The sequence below is a fragment of the Gossypium arboreum genome, chromosome 1 (genome assembly GCF_025698485.1).
Source record: "Gossypium arboreum isolate Shixiya-1 chromosome 1, ASM2569848v2, whole genome shotgun sequence".
In the NCBI taxonomy this organism is placed as follows: domain Eukaryota; kingdom Viridiplantae; phylum Streptophyta; class Magnoliopsida; order Malvales; family Malvaceae; genus Gossypium; species Gossypium arboreum.
This window is the reverse complement of record NC_069070.1, coordinates 84,759,278-84,773,745: the sequence shown is the minus strand read 5'-3', so window position 1 is coordinate 84,773,745 and position 14,468 is coordinate 84,759,278. Positions and strand designations below refer to the sequence as shown.

Sequence of the window (14,468 nt, the reverse complement as noted above, 5' to 3'; positions counted from 1 at the left end):
ATAAATAATAAGGAGAATGGTTTATAAAAATATTGAAAATAAATAATCAAAGTAGAATATAAATGAAATTAAAGCTATAATTTGAAATAAAACATATATAAATAAATAAATAATAGATAAAATAATAATAATGATAGTAATAATAGACAATATATATGAGTAAAAGGAACATAAATAAATGAATTTTAATCATAAAAAAAGTTAAAGAAATAAATATTAAATAAATAAAATATTAAGCGAAATATTAAATAAAACAATTCTTTAAAACATAAAAAAATAAAAGAAATTGAAGTTATAACAGGTTAAGGATTAAATCGGGATTAGAATGAACTTAGGAGTATAAATTTAAAATAAATAAAATACTAAATAAAATGTAAATGCAAAAAAAGGGGGGCTAAATTGAAAGTTAAACAGAATTTAAAGGGAAAAATCAGAATAAAAATAAAGTAGCAGACCTAAATTGTAACGCGCATATAAGAAGGGGGACCAAATGGGAAATTATCCCCTATCCCCAAAATGGCGTCGTTCTTTTAAAGGATTAAAATGAAATAAAATCAAAATCATCGGGCAAAATTAAAATAAAAAAACAAAAAGTAGTGAATTGAAACTAGCTGAAAAAGCGGAGGGGCTGAATGCGCAAATATCCCCTCCGCTTAAAAAAAATGAGCGAATCCTCAATCCGGAGCGGGTTAGGTTTCGGGTCACATGTTAAACGACGTCGTTTTGGCCTATGCACACTGGCACCAAAATGGCAAAGTTTTATGTGTTTTTAAAAGCTGAAATATTTACAAAAAAATCATTTTTACCCTTCAAACTCAAAAAAAAAATAAATAAATAAAAATTCTCTCCCCTTTCTCTTAGGCCCTTCCCCTCCGGCCGAACTCCGATCGTTGCTCTTGCGCCGAACCACTGTGGTGGCTGCCAGTCACCAGCGATAGTGCTGCCATTTACGGTGGCCAGAAAAAAAAGGGGCATTTTTTTGTTTTTTTGACTTCCTGAGCCTAAAGGCGTCGTTTTCCATCAGAAACGACGAACCTCCTTCACCCACGGCGGCAGGATACGAAGAGACAGATGAGATTTCTCCTCTTTTCGTTTATTTCTTTTTTATGCTTTCTCTAAAAAATAAAGTAAACAAAAAATGGAAAATAACACAAAATGAAAGACCACCTTTTGATTCTTTTTCGTTTTTGATTGCTCTCTGTGTATTCGTGTGTCAAAAAATATATTCATGTTTTTGGTGGCTTTTTATAGCTAATGCATTTTTTTACAAAATTGTTTTTGCTACTATTTTTCTTTGTTTTCTTATGTTTCTGTTGTCCTTGCAGGTACGAAGAAAGCCATGGTCCAGCTGGGAAGTGGCAGGTGGCGTACGGATGTGGAGGTTGCGACGGCGCACCTAGCTAGGGTTTCCCATTTCTGCTGTTAGGTTGAAACTGTTTAGGTTTTGGGCTATTGGGCCCTTTAGGGTTAATTTTGTTTTGGGCCATATTGGGCCATTAGAAATTTGGGTTGTAATTTTGGACTATTTTAATTATTGGACTTTATTTCTGTTTATTTTTGGGTTTTGGGCCCGGGATAAATTGGCCCATCATAACCAATATGTGGCAATGGCATGAAATTTCTTTTTTATTTTTATTTTTTGTATTTTAGATGCTAAGAGTAAAATGTTTTACCCTCATTCTTAACATGTTTTGGGTGATTATCCAATGTTAATTGTGAATTTTATACGCATAATCCTTTAAATTCATATTTTAATGCTTAATAAAACACTTGGGAGCAAAATGAGCAAAAAATGAGTGAAAATTGAAGTGTTGGAGCAAACTAAAGGTGCCATACTGGTTGTACCTTTTCACACAACAATACCACACGGGCATGTGGTAAACTATGTCGATTCCACGGGATTGCACACTGAACATCGAAAAATTACGAGTTTTTAAGTTTTTCGAGCATTCTAATATGTATATATGACAAAAATAAGAAGATAGGAGCGAGCCACCAGAGAATACTGAAGAAGACTTTGAAGCAGATTTCCATCAATATTGAAAATTCCCAATTGATTTCTTATGAAGTTATCATGAGTTTCTTTTATTCTTTCAATTATACTATATAATTGATTTTTCTCTTTTCAAGCATTAATTAATTTTCTAAATACGTACGGGAGATGAACCTTATAATGAATTTTGTCGTTTGGTTTATGTTTTATGCAATAAATACTTAGTTTCTTTGTTCTCAATTCTGTGTGCTTAAATCTTGGTTTGATATTTATAGGGTATTAATCCATGTTCGATGTGTTTAAATAGGTAGTTGAATAAACCCTGTTTAAGATTAGATCTTGAGTAACTGAGTAGAGTTGCATACAATCCCAAAAATAGGACGACATAAATCTACTGAATCAGAGTCAAATCTAATGGGGGAATCCATAACATGAGTTAATGTGATAATAAGGGTTTTAATTAGAAAGAAATTTTAGTTAATCAAGCTAGAGTTAGTTGCTCTTTTTCTCGAAAGAGATATTAACATAATTTATGGATTTTTACGAATGAAGGTGTTAAGTAAAGAAATTGTGTAATTTTGATTGATAGTGACAGATGAAATCTAGGCTGATGCTTACCTAGGTATTGCTTCGTTTCTTTGTTATTATTCTATTATATTTGTGTTTTGTTCTTTGTCGCGTTTGTTAGTTAATTAAATTAGTTAATTTTAGTTTTAATCGATCATTTGAATTATTCGATTAAATAATCGAAAGACGATAACTACTAGTACTTGTAGTCCTCATGGGAAATTATATCTTTGCTCACTGTAACTATACTATTAATTGATAGATGCACTTGTCTTACTCAAATTTTTAGTTAGTTTCGTGACCATCAAGTTTTTGGTGTCGTTTTCGAAGACTAGAATATTAGGAAAACTTTATTTTTATTAATTTAACCAATTTTTTATTGTAACTTTAATACTTTTTTCTTTTAAATTAATTTCTAAATTCTAATTTTCTTTTGTTTGATTCTTACAGATTCTTTTGGTTTATCACTAGAGGCAACCCATTGGAACCATTACTTTTTGATAGTGAAATTGAAAAGGTTGCTCGCAGAAATGGAAAAGAAGTTAGAGAAGCAAGGTAAGGTCAACAACAAATTTTCATAGAGGATTAGAGCAAAAGGACATTACTGTGGAGATGAATATTAATCCTGGTAATATGCAACCTCCTATACATCCTGCTCTTCGAACTATGTATGACCATGTTAAGCCCACTTTGATTGGGGCTGAATCAAGTATTGTCAGACCAACTGTTGCTGTAAATAATTTTGAGATCAAGCCGAACACAATTTAGATGATGCAACAATATGTTCAGTTTGATGGATTGTAAGAGGAAAATTTGAATGCTCATTTAGCTAACTTTTTGGAGATCTGCGACAGATTTAAGATCAATGGTGTTACTGATGATGCCATATGCTTATGGTAGTTTCCATTATTTTTAAGGAAGTAGGCAAAACATGGCTGAATTCACTTCCACGGGGTTCCATCACTATTTAGGCTCAGATGACTGAAAAGTTTTTGTTGAAATACTTTCCACCAGCCCAAAACATCTAAGTTGAGGAATGACATCTCTTCTTTTTCTTAATTTGATCTTGAGATGTTTTCATTATACATGAGAGAGATTTAAGGATCTGTTGAGAATGTGTCCTCATCTTGGATTACCTTTGTGGTTATATGTTCAAACTTTTTATAATGGTTTGAATCCCTTGACTAGACAGATGATTGATGCAGCAGCTGGTAGAACACTGAATAATAAAACACCTGAGACAACCTAAAAATTTATTGAGGAGATGGCACTGAATAACTATTAGTGGCAAGTTATCAGAGCAAAGTTTTCCAAGGCAACCAATGTTTTTAATATAAAAATAGTTGCTATATTGGTGAGTCAAGTTGAAGCTCTTGCTAAGAAAATGGATGGTTTAAGTTTAGCTAAAGAGGTGAATCCTGTAGTGCAAGGTGATGCGACTTAGAGGTAAGAAAATCCAATTTGATTTGAAAAACTAGATAAAAAATTCAATTTTTTTGAATTAAATAGCTTGAGTTGTCTAAGTTAATCAAGTTATTTAGATCAACTCGAATAAAAAATTAAGTTTTTCGGTTTAACTCAAATATGAATTACAAAATTTGAGTTATCTGAAAATCTGAATAAGAAAAGGCAAAACTACGCTGTTTTGATAAATTTTTAACTTTTCTAAAGTTAAAAGTCAAAACTATTAAGTTAAAAGGCAAAACTACATTGTTTTGATAAATGTTTACTCATTAAGTTAAAAGGCAAAACCATTATCTTGTTTCTGTAGTTAAATGATATTATACTTCGCCTACTAGTTAAATAATCTATCCTTGTAAATGCAACATTGAATATAAATAATAGGATCCGTTAACTCGACTCGACTTGACTAAAATTTTTTTAACATGATTTGATTCTATTTGAAAAAAAATCAAATTGAGTTTGGTTGCTAAAATAGGATTCATCAATTCGAAAAACTGAAAAAATTTTACTTGATTCGACTCGACCGTATACTCACCCCTAATGTGACCGGAGTAGAATTTTTGCCCTTCAAGTTTACATTGGAGCACGAGTAAGTTGACTTTATGAGTAATAATCTTAATAATCTTAAACTTCAAAATAACCCCTATAGCAATAATTATAACTCAGGAAGGAGAAATCATCTAAATTTTTCTTAGGGTGGTTAAGGAAATCAAAAGTCACAACCCATTCCTGGTTTTTAGCAACCTTATTAGCAAGAAAGGAAGTTGAATCTTGAAAAGATATTGACTAAATTTATTTTAGTGTAAAAAACTAGATTCTAGAACATTGAAACAACTTTTTGAGGAATTAACAGGCATCTATTCAGGGTCTCGAGAATCAGATTAGCAAGCTTGCTAAATTGGTTTTAGAGAGACAACAAGGTAGTTTACCTAGTAACGCTGAAACCAACTTAAAAGAGCAAGTCCATGCAATCACTTTACGAAGTGGATATGTGTTGGCCAAGCCTGAAAAGAAGTTGAATCTAGAAGCTGTTGAGAAAATGATAGGGTTGAGGAATGCAAAAAAGAACATAAGTTGGTGGCCAGAGAATACAAACTACAAATCCCATATCCAACAGAGTTGAAGAAAGATCGCATGAATGAACAATATGGTAAATTTTCTAAACTTTTAAAAAGATTGCATATTAACTTACCTTTTGTTAAATACCTTTTGTAGATGCCCAAGTATGCAAAATTCTTAAAGGAGCTTTTGCCAAAGAAAAAAAAGTTAGAAGAGTTGTCCACTATGGAGCTAAATGAGGAGTGCCCGACCATTCTCCAAAACAAACTACCAACTAATCTTAAGGGTCAAAGGAGTTTTACTGTCCCTTAATTTATTGGTAGCTTAAATGTTGAAAAAGCTTTGGCTAATTTGGGTGCTAGTATAAATCTACTACTTTATAAAATGTTCAAACAACTTGGTCTTGGGGACCCAAAACCCACTAGGATGAGTATTCAATTAGCTAACAAATCAATTAAGTATCCTAAGGGTATTATTGAGGATGTGCTTGTTAAAGTAGATAAATTCATATTCCCTGTTGTTTTTTTTTTATACTAGGCATGAATAAGGATATTGAGGTACCCATGATTTTAGGTCGACCCTTTTTAGCCACTACTAGAACTACTATTGATATGGGTAATGGTGAACTTGTGCTGAGCACATGATGTTGTGAGAGTTTCTAGTAAGCGAAATGATACTCATTATTCTATTGAGTTTATTAATCATGGGACTCAACATTCTTTACAGGAAATTACTCATGAAGACGTATTAGAGTCGTGTCCTGTTTAAGGTGATAGAAGTTAAAGGACATGTGGAGAAATAATGGTGCAGCTCGATGAACTAGATGAATGGTGAACAAAGGCTTATGACGACCTAACAATGTACAAATAAGTAACAAAGCAACGTCATGGTGTGCATTTAAAAAGGACAAACCAATTCACTGTTGGAGACAAAGTGCTGATAGACAATTTAGATCCACAAATGTTCCTTGAAGAGCTTAAGTCAAGATGGTCGAATCCATTTATGGTAAAACACATGTTTTTATCTGGGTAAATTGAGGTAACACACCCTGAATATGGAATGTTTAAGGTAAACAGTAATCGATACAAACTTTATCCTGGTAGTGATATTGATAATAAGAGAGAGGAGCTTCAGTTTCAAAATTCAAAATAACCGCGTGCTTAAAAAGGAAAGTCAAGCTTAAACTCTAAATAAGTGCTTCTCAAGAGGCAACTCGAGGTTTTTTTTTTAATTTCATTTATTTGTGTTGTATGCTTAGTATGTTATTTTCTTACATTTATTTTTATTAATTGTAAAAAAACCACACAGTTTGAAGTAGACCACATGGCTTAACGACACAGTCGTGTGGCCTACACGGCATAGGCATATGCCCATGTGCATATAGGGAATGGATTAACTTGGAGCCATATGATTCCAAAAAGTCACATGACCTAGCGACATGACCGTGTGACCTATACGACCACTACACACGGTTGTGGGAGAAGTGAACGACAAACCCACAAGGTCTGAGTGAAGATACATGACCTAGCAACATGACTGTGTGGTACACATGGCCTAGACACAAGAGCATGTTATGGACCGTGTGAATACTTGAGCGAATTTTTTTTTAGAAAATTCTTATGATACACAAGGCTCTAGAGAGATACATGACTTGGTCGCACGACCATGTGGCCTACTTGGCCTAGCACATGGTTGTGTATCCAAAAACTTAACATTTTAGCAGCAATCAGAGTAGATTGGACGCTTATAGCAGCAACAAGACCGTATAGAGGCTTATTTACTGTAGTTGTGCCAACACTTTCATCTCTCATCACTAGTCTGCACAATTGACCCAGAGCCTCTCGATCTTGATATTCCTCGTGATGTCAACAAATGATTCTACCTAGTTTTATTATTTATTTATTTATTTATTTATATTTGTTTTTCTTCTTTTCCAGATTGATATGTTTTTTATGCACTTTACCGTTCTTGTTATTTTTGTGTTTTTTTTGCTACCTCTTTATCTTATCTTATTTTTGTTTATTTTCTTATTAGTGCGCACTAAACCATGTAATTAATTTAGGATCTCCTACATTTTCGGATTTCAGTATCGTGGCTCATTCATTCAAATTTAAGGCAGTTTCAGTTCTCTTCCTCCATTTTTTATAATATCTTGCTTATTGTAACTATCTTTGTTTGTACATTGAGGGCAATGTACATCTTAAGTGTGGGGAGGATTCTATATGTTATGTGATATGGCCCCTGAATTATTTTTCGTGTTTAAGTAATTTCCTCAAACCTTACATTATAGTTAATTTTTCTAAATCTGACGTTTTTATTGATTCTGTTTAGGATTAATTTGTAGATTTTTATACATTGTTTTATTTATACTTTAAGGCACGAGAGAGTTAATCATGATAAGATGTTTTCAGAAACAATTATTTTAGGTTGTGTCTGGGAACTGAAGCATTATCTTGAAGTTTAAATTTACAATTTTGACATTAAAATCATGATTTTTTGTGAGTGTTTGAGCCTATAGAGCATCTATTCTTTCGTGCACATTTTGTTTTGGTTGTGAGTATGTCAACCATATTTGTTATTCTAGAATCTGCTTCAGTTATACATGTCAATACCACATTATTGATTTGATATATTGAGATGATAGAGGCATTTAAGATTTAACCTGCTTAACCTTTAAACAACTTACTCGTTATATTATTCCCTAGTAAGTCGTATTGATCCAAATCCATATTTGTTTACTTATCACCCGTTCATGTTAACCCAAAAACTACATTAATTTTGTAAATAACTCTTTTTGTTGATTCTCTTTTTGTTGAGATTCGATTTGGTTAGTTGTCTGATTATGTTTATCATTTGTATTGGTGAATTTCTCTTTTTTCTAAATAATAATAATTTGAGCGATCTGGATGAATTGAGAAATCAGTATTTACGTTAGAAACCTTACTACCTTATTTGATCTTGAATCGTTAGTCTCATCTTTTGTATAAAAGCTCACATCCACTCTCTATCTCTCGTTGATGTTAAATTCTTATAATTCAGTAGTTGATTCTTTTGGTTTGGTAACCTATCAATTAGACTCTCGAGTGTAACCACCTTTTATGACCTTTTCCGTACCCTAAACCTAAGCCTTGTTACAACTTCGCAAAGACCTCTTGATTGATGTGTCATCTCGTATCTATAGTGGTGGAGATTTCATTTTCAAGTAAACCTATGGTAACAACATTTCTTGTTTGACTATTGAGTGCACATTATTTGAACCTTAAACACCTTGAATATTTTGAGTGAACCTTAGTGATGGCGTTAAGTCTTGTTGAGTTTGAATTTTAGGTAATTATTGAGATAAGGAAGACGCCTATATTTTTATGCCTTAAATTTTTTTTTTCTGCTTAGATTGCTTATATTCTTTAGTGTCATTTTAGTTTAAATTTCCAATGCATGATTATCAATAGATTATCCTAAAACATTATCGGTGAAAATAATAAATTAAGTGAAGTTAACTTGAATGTGGGTTGAGAATTTTGCTTGAGGACAAGCAAAAGCTTAAGTGTGAGGATATTTGATAAGTGCTAAAAGTAACATATTTTATCCTCATTCTTAATGCGTTTTGGGTGATTATCCAATGTTAATTGTGAATTTTATATTCTTAATCCTATAAATACATGTTTTAATGCTTATTAGAGTACTTGGGAGCAAAAGAAGCGAAAAAAGAGTGAAAATTGAAGCGTTGGAGCAAGCTAAAGGAGCCATACGGGTTGCACCTTTTTACACGACAATACCACACAACAGTGTGAACCACATGAGCTTGTGGTAGGTCATGTCGATTTCACCAGATTGCGTACTGAACAACAGAAAATTGAGATTTGTAGGTTTTTCGGGCATTTTAAGACGCATATATGACAAAAATAAGAAGATAGGAGAGAACCGTAAAAAAATACTCAAGAAAACGACTTGAAAAACACCATTGAAGCCGACTTTGAGGCATATTTCTATCAAGATTGAAGATTCCCAATTGATTTCTTAGGAAATTATCATGAGTTTCTTTTATTCTTTCGGTTATATTGTATCGTTTATTTTTCTCTTTTCAAGCATGAACTAGTTTTCTAAATACCTAGGGGAGATGAACCCTACAATGAATTCTGTTGTTTGATTTCTATTTGATGTAATAAATACTTAGTTTCTTTGTTTTTAATTATGTGTTCTTAATTATTGGTTTAATATTTTTAGAGTATTAATCAATGTTCGATGTGCTTAAATAGGTAGTTGAATAAACCCTATTTAAGATTAGATCTTGCGTAATTGAGTGGAGTTGCATGTAATCCTAGAAAAGGACAACATAAATCTACCGTATTAGAGTCAAATCTAGTAGGGGAATCCATAGCACGGTTAATGCGATAATAGGGGTTTTAATTAGAAAGAAATTTTAATTAATCAACCTAGAGTCAGTTGCTCTTATGCTCGAAAGTGATATTAGCATAATTTAGGAATTTCTACGGATCAAGGTGCGAAGTAAAGAAATTGCGTAATTTATATTGATAGTGGCAGATGAAATCTAGGCGAATTCTTAGGTATTTCTTCGTTTTTTGGTTGTTATTCAATTATTTGCATGTTTTGTTTCTTGTTGCATTCGTTAGTTAATTAAATTAGTTAATTTTAGTTTGAATCGATCATTTGAATTATTCGGTTAAATAATAGAAAGAAGATAATTACTAGTACTTGTAGTCCCGTGGGAATAATATCTTTGCCCACCGTAACTATACTATTAATTGATAGGTGCACTTACCTTAGTCAAATTTTTAGTTAATTTCGTGACCGTCAATTTATCTTATTTTAACTTTTTTAATTTGACATAATGTATTTATTTTATTTTTGGGTTTTTTTAAAATATCTTATTTTCTACTTAGTATTCATTCATTAAGTATAGCTGGAAACACAATTTTGAACATGGATTTCTTTTGATACTGACGACATCTTCTGTGGGATTAAGGGTTTTGTAAAGGTCAAACCATACTTAAGCATAGGGTCCCTCTTGATTTATTCCTACCATTAATTGTCAAAAGGAATCTCAACCGAAACAAAAAGCAAAATTTGAACATATTATTTAGTAAAATTTTTATGCACTCATAACAAATAATAACACCATTAATGTTTTTAGGTATCTTGTATAATATTATGAGAATTTTAAGTACCAAGAAAAAAACTCTTTCAAGTACCAAGTATTAAGCCTGTTATTAATAAAGTGAAACAGGTGTCATTGACAAAATGCAAAGGAACATTTAAGCATAATGTTAATGATGTAGTGGACAAGTGGTGCAAAGTGATCGGAAAAGATTTTCATGCATGTGAAGACTTTTTTGGCACGCCTAGTGTTTGGTGCTTATAAAAGGAAAGTTTGAATTTTGAGTTTTCCCATTTTCGCGTTAAATGAGACTACTATTGAAAAATGGATTCTTGTCGTTGTGGTGACTTGGGAGAAGTTGTGCAAAGAGATCGCATTTTGTGTTCAGTTACTCCATTCTTCTTCTTCTCCCAAGATATATCATCAAAGGGACCATGATAACGTAAGCCTGCCGTTGCATATAAGAAAGCCAGGAAGGACATCACATTGTAATCAATAATGTAAAAAGAAACCAGGCCACAATCTTTAATGGTGAAGTGACCAATGAAATGTAAAAGTCGGCCATTAGCAAAGGACAAACAAAAGGAACCTATATAATTTTATATACATATCGAGCCCCCATTATAAGCACGGTTCGCGGTTGTGAAAAAAGGTTGCCAAATTCCATGGCCAATGTGAGTAATTGCTTGACTACCTATAGCATATAGCATATTTGGAAAAGAGACTTATAATATTAAATAATTAATGTAACAAAAGATATTGGGTCCAACATGTATGAAAAGGAACACTTCGTTTACGCCCTCCAACACCGGGGCCGACACTTCAACCATAATCATAATAATAATCATGTAGCACTAAGAATCACCTGTCTTACTCCATAGATTTAGCTTTCTTTTTTTGGTTGGTGTAAAAGGAGTCAATTTTGATTAAAAGATGAAACTTGAAATTCTAGCATAATTATTTGAATCAATTAAATTTAAAATTTGTTATACTTATATTGTGAACCTTAATGCGTTTTTTTATGTGAAATTTAACATGTATTTTTCAGATGAATTGATCCTTCAGCGAACTACACGCATCCATCTCATTAAGATGCGAACTTTAAATAGGTGAACTTTATGTAGTACACTCCGTGAGCATATACGAGGTGCATACCAATTGTCCTAAGATGTCACCAGGGGCGTAGCTAGGGGGGCTGGCATGGGCCCTGGCCCCCCCCTAAAATGGAAAATTACATTTTAGGCCTTTGAAATTTTTTAATAAATTTAAATTAGTAAAGGTAAAATTGCACTTTGGCCCCCCTAAAATTATAAAAATTCAATTTAATCATTTACAAATTATAAAAATATAAACTATAAAAAATTAAAATTTCATTCAGCCCCCCTTAAAAAAATTTTCTGGCTTCGCCCCTAGATGTCACATTACTATCACTGCCAGAAAGTAAGATCAGATCTCATTGTCAATAGCCCTTAAGCGCGTATCAAAACTTGTTTCCCACTATAAGAGAATCCATCCAATAGCTCACAACAAACAGGACATCTTCTTCCTCTTCGTAACTCTCTTCTCAGAAAAACACCCCATTCTTGTGGCTCTCCGCCTAATGACAGGAGACCCACCATTCCATCCCACCACCATCTTCCTCCTGTTAATTTGACCGATTAACAAATTTTGTCGGTGGTTAATCTTAAGGCTAGCTAAATCTTTTAGTAGAAGAAGGCTATGACTTGTAAAGTAGATATGAAATGAAAATACAAGTGACAAGAGTGTCATGGTTTATGCTTTGGATACATTCTAATCTTTTAATCAATAACAAAGAAAATTTAGGGGGAAGAGCGAATTTATAAGGTAGAAGATCATGTAAGGGTAACTGAATAAAGAAGTTACGCTTATTTCATGCCTTATTGTATTTGGTGTTATGCAGTCTTTAAGTTTGTAGGATTGTTTACTTGTTTGGTAAGAAGGATAGAAAATTTATAAATCTAATAGTTAAATTACAAAGTAGGAAAGTGATCATGAATTAAGGTAAAAGTATTATGGAGGTCCTTGTATTAGGAGTCGATTGTATTTTGTCTTCTCTACTTAAAAAATGGGCAAATTAGTTTCTATATATTATATTAAAGAGCAAATTGGTCATTTCTGTTAAAATTTGTATATATTTATACAGTTAAAAACTGGTGTGGTTGTTGGAATAACTAAATAATAACATGTGACGTGTCACGTGTATCTTATGCTAATGTACATGGATCACAGTAGAAATGGATAAAATTTTTAACAGAAAGACCAATTTACTCTTTGATCTAATGTATAATAACTAACTTATCATTTTTTGAGTAGAATAGATAAAATGCAATTTAACTCCTAATACAGATGGCTCATAGTATATTTACCAAAATATTAACTGTTTAATTAACAAATTTTCCATTTTCCTTGCTTTTACTTCCTTGGTACTAAGCAGCTATAGTGATTACTTGTTGGTTTGTTTTGGACAACCAAAGTGTAGGACCATCCTAAAGGAATAGTGTGTGGTTAGTGTTGGATCTTAATCCTACTTTTTACGAGCATAATAACATTCTCCTTAAATAAGCTAATGTAGACGAAGATATTGATTCAGTTCAAGTGTTCTAAAACTAATTAGTATAGTGGGTTGAACACTGAATTGTAAAACAAAAGCTTACCATAATTATCATTACCAAATTACTTGGAAGTCAAGGGTGAGGTTTGATTCACCTAAAAACCTGATCAAAGAATCCATAAGGACCATTACTTTGAGCACTTAAAAAGGCTATAAAAAAGGAATTGATGTTTGCTTGCATCTGATACTCATCACCAATATCGCATGTGGAGGGGTCATTCAGAAAATTTTAATATTACGTGTGTCTTTGGGGTGGAAAAAAGTTGGCAGTACCACGAAGCCAAAACTTAGGGAACCGACTTAACCAACAAAGTGCCTTAGTCAAAACTTGATTTATTATTATTATATTAATTTAACTATCAAATTCGTTTAAGTGTCTTATATTATATTATTCAGGGTAATTTATAATGAATCTGATTTTGTCATTCAATTGTGAAAAGTTATAAAATGATCACTTAATTATTAATAAAATTTTTATTATTAAACTGTAAAAGTTATAAAATAGTCACTTAACTATTAAATTTTGTCTTTATTGATCTTTAAAATGGAAACATCAAAATATCCAAAATAATTAGATGATAAAAAGACAAAATTAAATAGTTCAATGACCATTTTATAACTTTTATAATTTGATGATCAAAAAGAAATTTACTAATAATTAGATAATTATTTTATAAGACAAAAATAAAATACTTTGTTCACTATTCATATAATTTACTCTATTATTTCTGCTAATGTTGGCGTGGAGGCAAAGAATGTTGGGTTATGTATACTATGATAGGTATTGATATTTGATTTCAAGATTGTCCCGACGATTTTTATCTCTTAAGAAATCAATTTTAGATTAATTGATGCGTGAAAGGTTTTTTATTTCAGCAGTAATTCTCTAGTTGAGGGTTTTAATTGTGTTTTTGCTTAATTAGGATTATCATGTATTAGATTCTCATAGATAGCACCATTACTAAGGAAAGGTTAAAATATGGTATCAATCTTACTTTCATAAAATTTAAGATTTAATTCTTACCCTTAAAATGTTAAAATTAAATTCTTTTATTTTTTTATTTGAACATTTCAATTTAATTATTAAAATCGTAAATATTTTTTGTCAAAGTCTAACAATTTTGAATTTTAATTAAGTTGTCCTCATATAATATAATATATGATCAATAAAAAGCAAACGTGAAAAGTTAACAAATTTTGACAAAACTATCAACAACGATAATAATTAGACTAAAATTTTAAATTGAAATAATAAAAGATTAAATTTTTAACTTTTAAAGTAGATGAACTAAATCTCAAATTCTACACAAATACAATTACCAACAACATATTTTAACCTTAATGTAAATATTATAGGACCGATTTAAAATTTTAAAGATTATTCTTTAAGCTTTTATCATTAAAGAAAATGAAGACTCCATAAGGGAAAAAAAAAACAAAAAAAAACATGATGTATATTTTATAAAATGAGCAGAATCATTTGCCCTCTTAGACCATATAAGATTCTTACAATTGTCTACTTTGAGATATCACAATGGATGGTTCCCATGCAATAACCTAATTCTCAAAAGAAAGTGGGGACCGCCTGTATGAGAAGACCCCATATGCACAAACCAGGACCATCGATTGTGCCCAAA

At 31.6% G+C, this 14,468-nt stretch overlaps 1 non-coding gene across 1 annotated transcript; it reads right to left on the bottom strand.

The window, feature by feature from the left end:
• Nucleotides 1–3,586: 3,586 nt before the first annotated feature.
• On the bottom strand, nucleotides 3,587–3,694 carry LOC128281726 (small nucleolar RNA R71). Its single transcript, XR_008271989.1, has one exon. It is a non-coding gene; the product is annotated as a small nucleolar RNA R71 (small nucleolar RNA).
• Nucleotides 3,695–14,468: the final 10,774 nt, after the last annotated feature.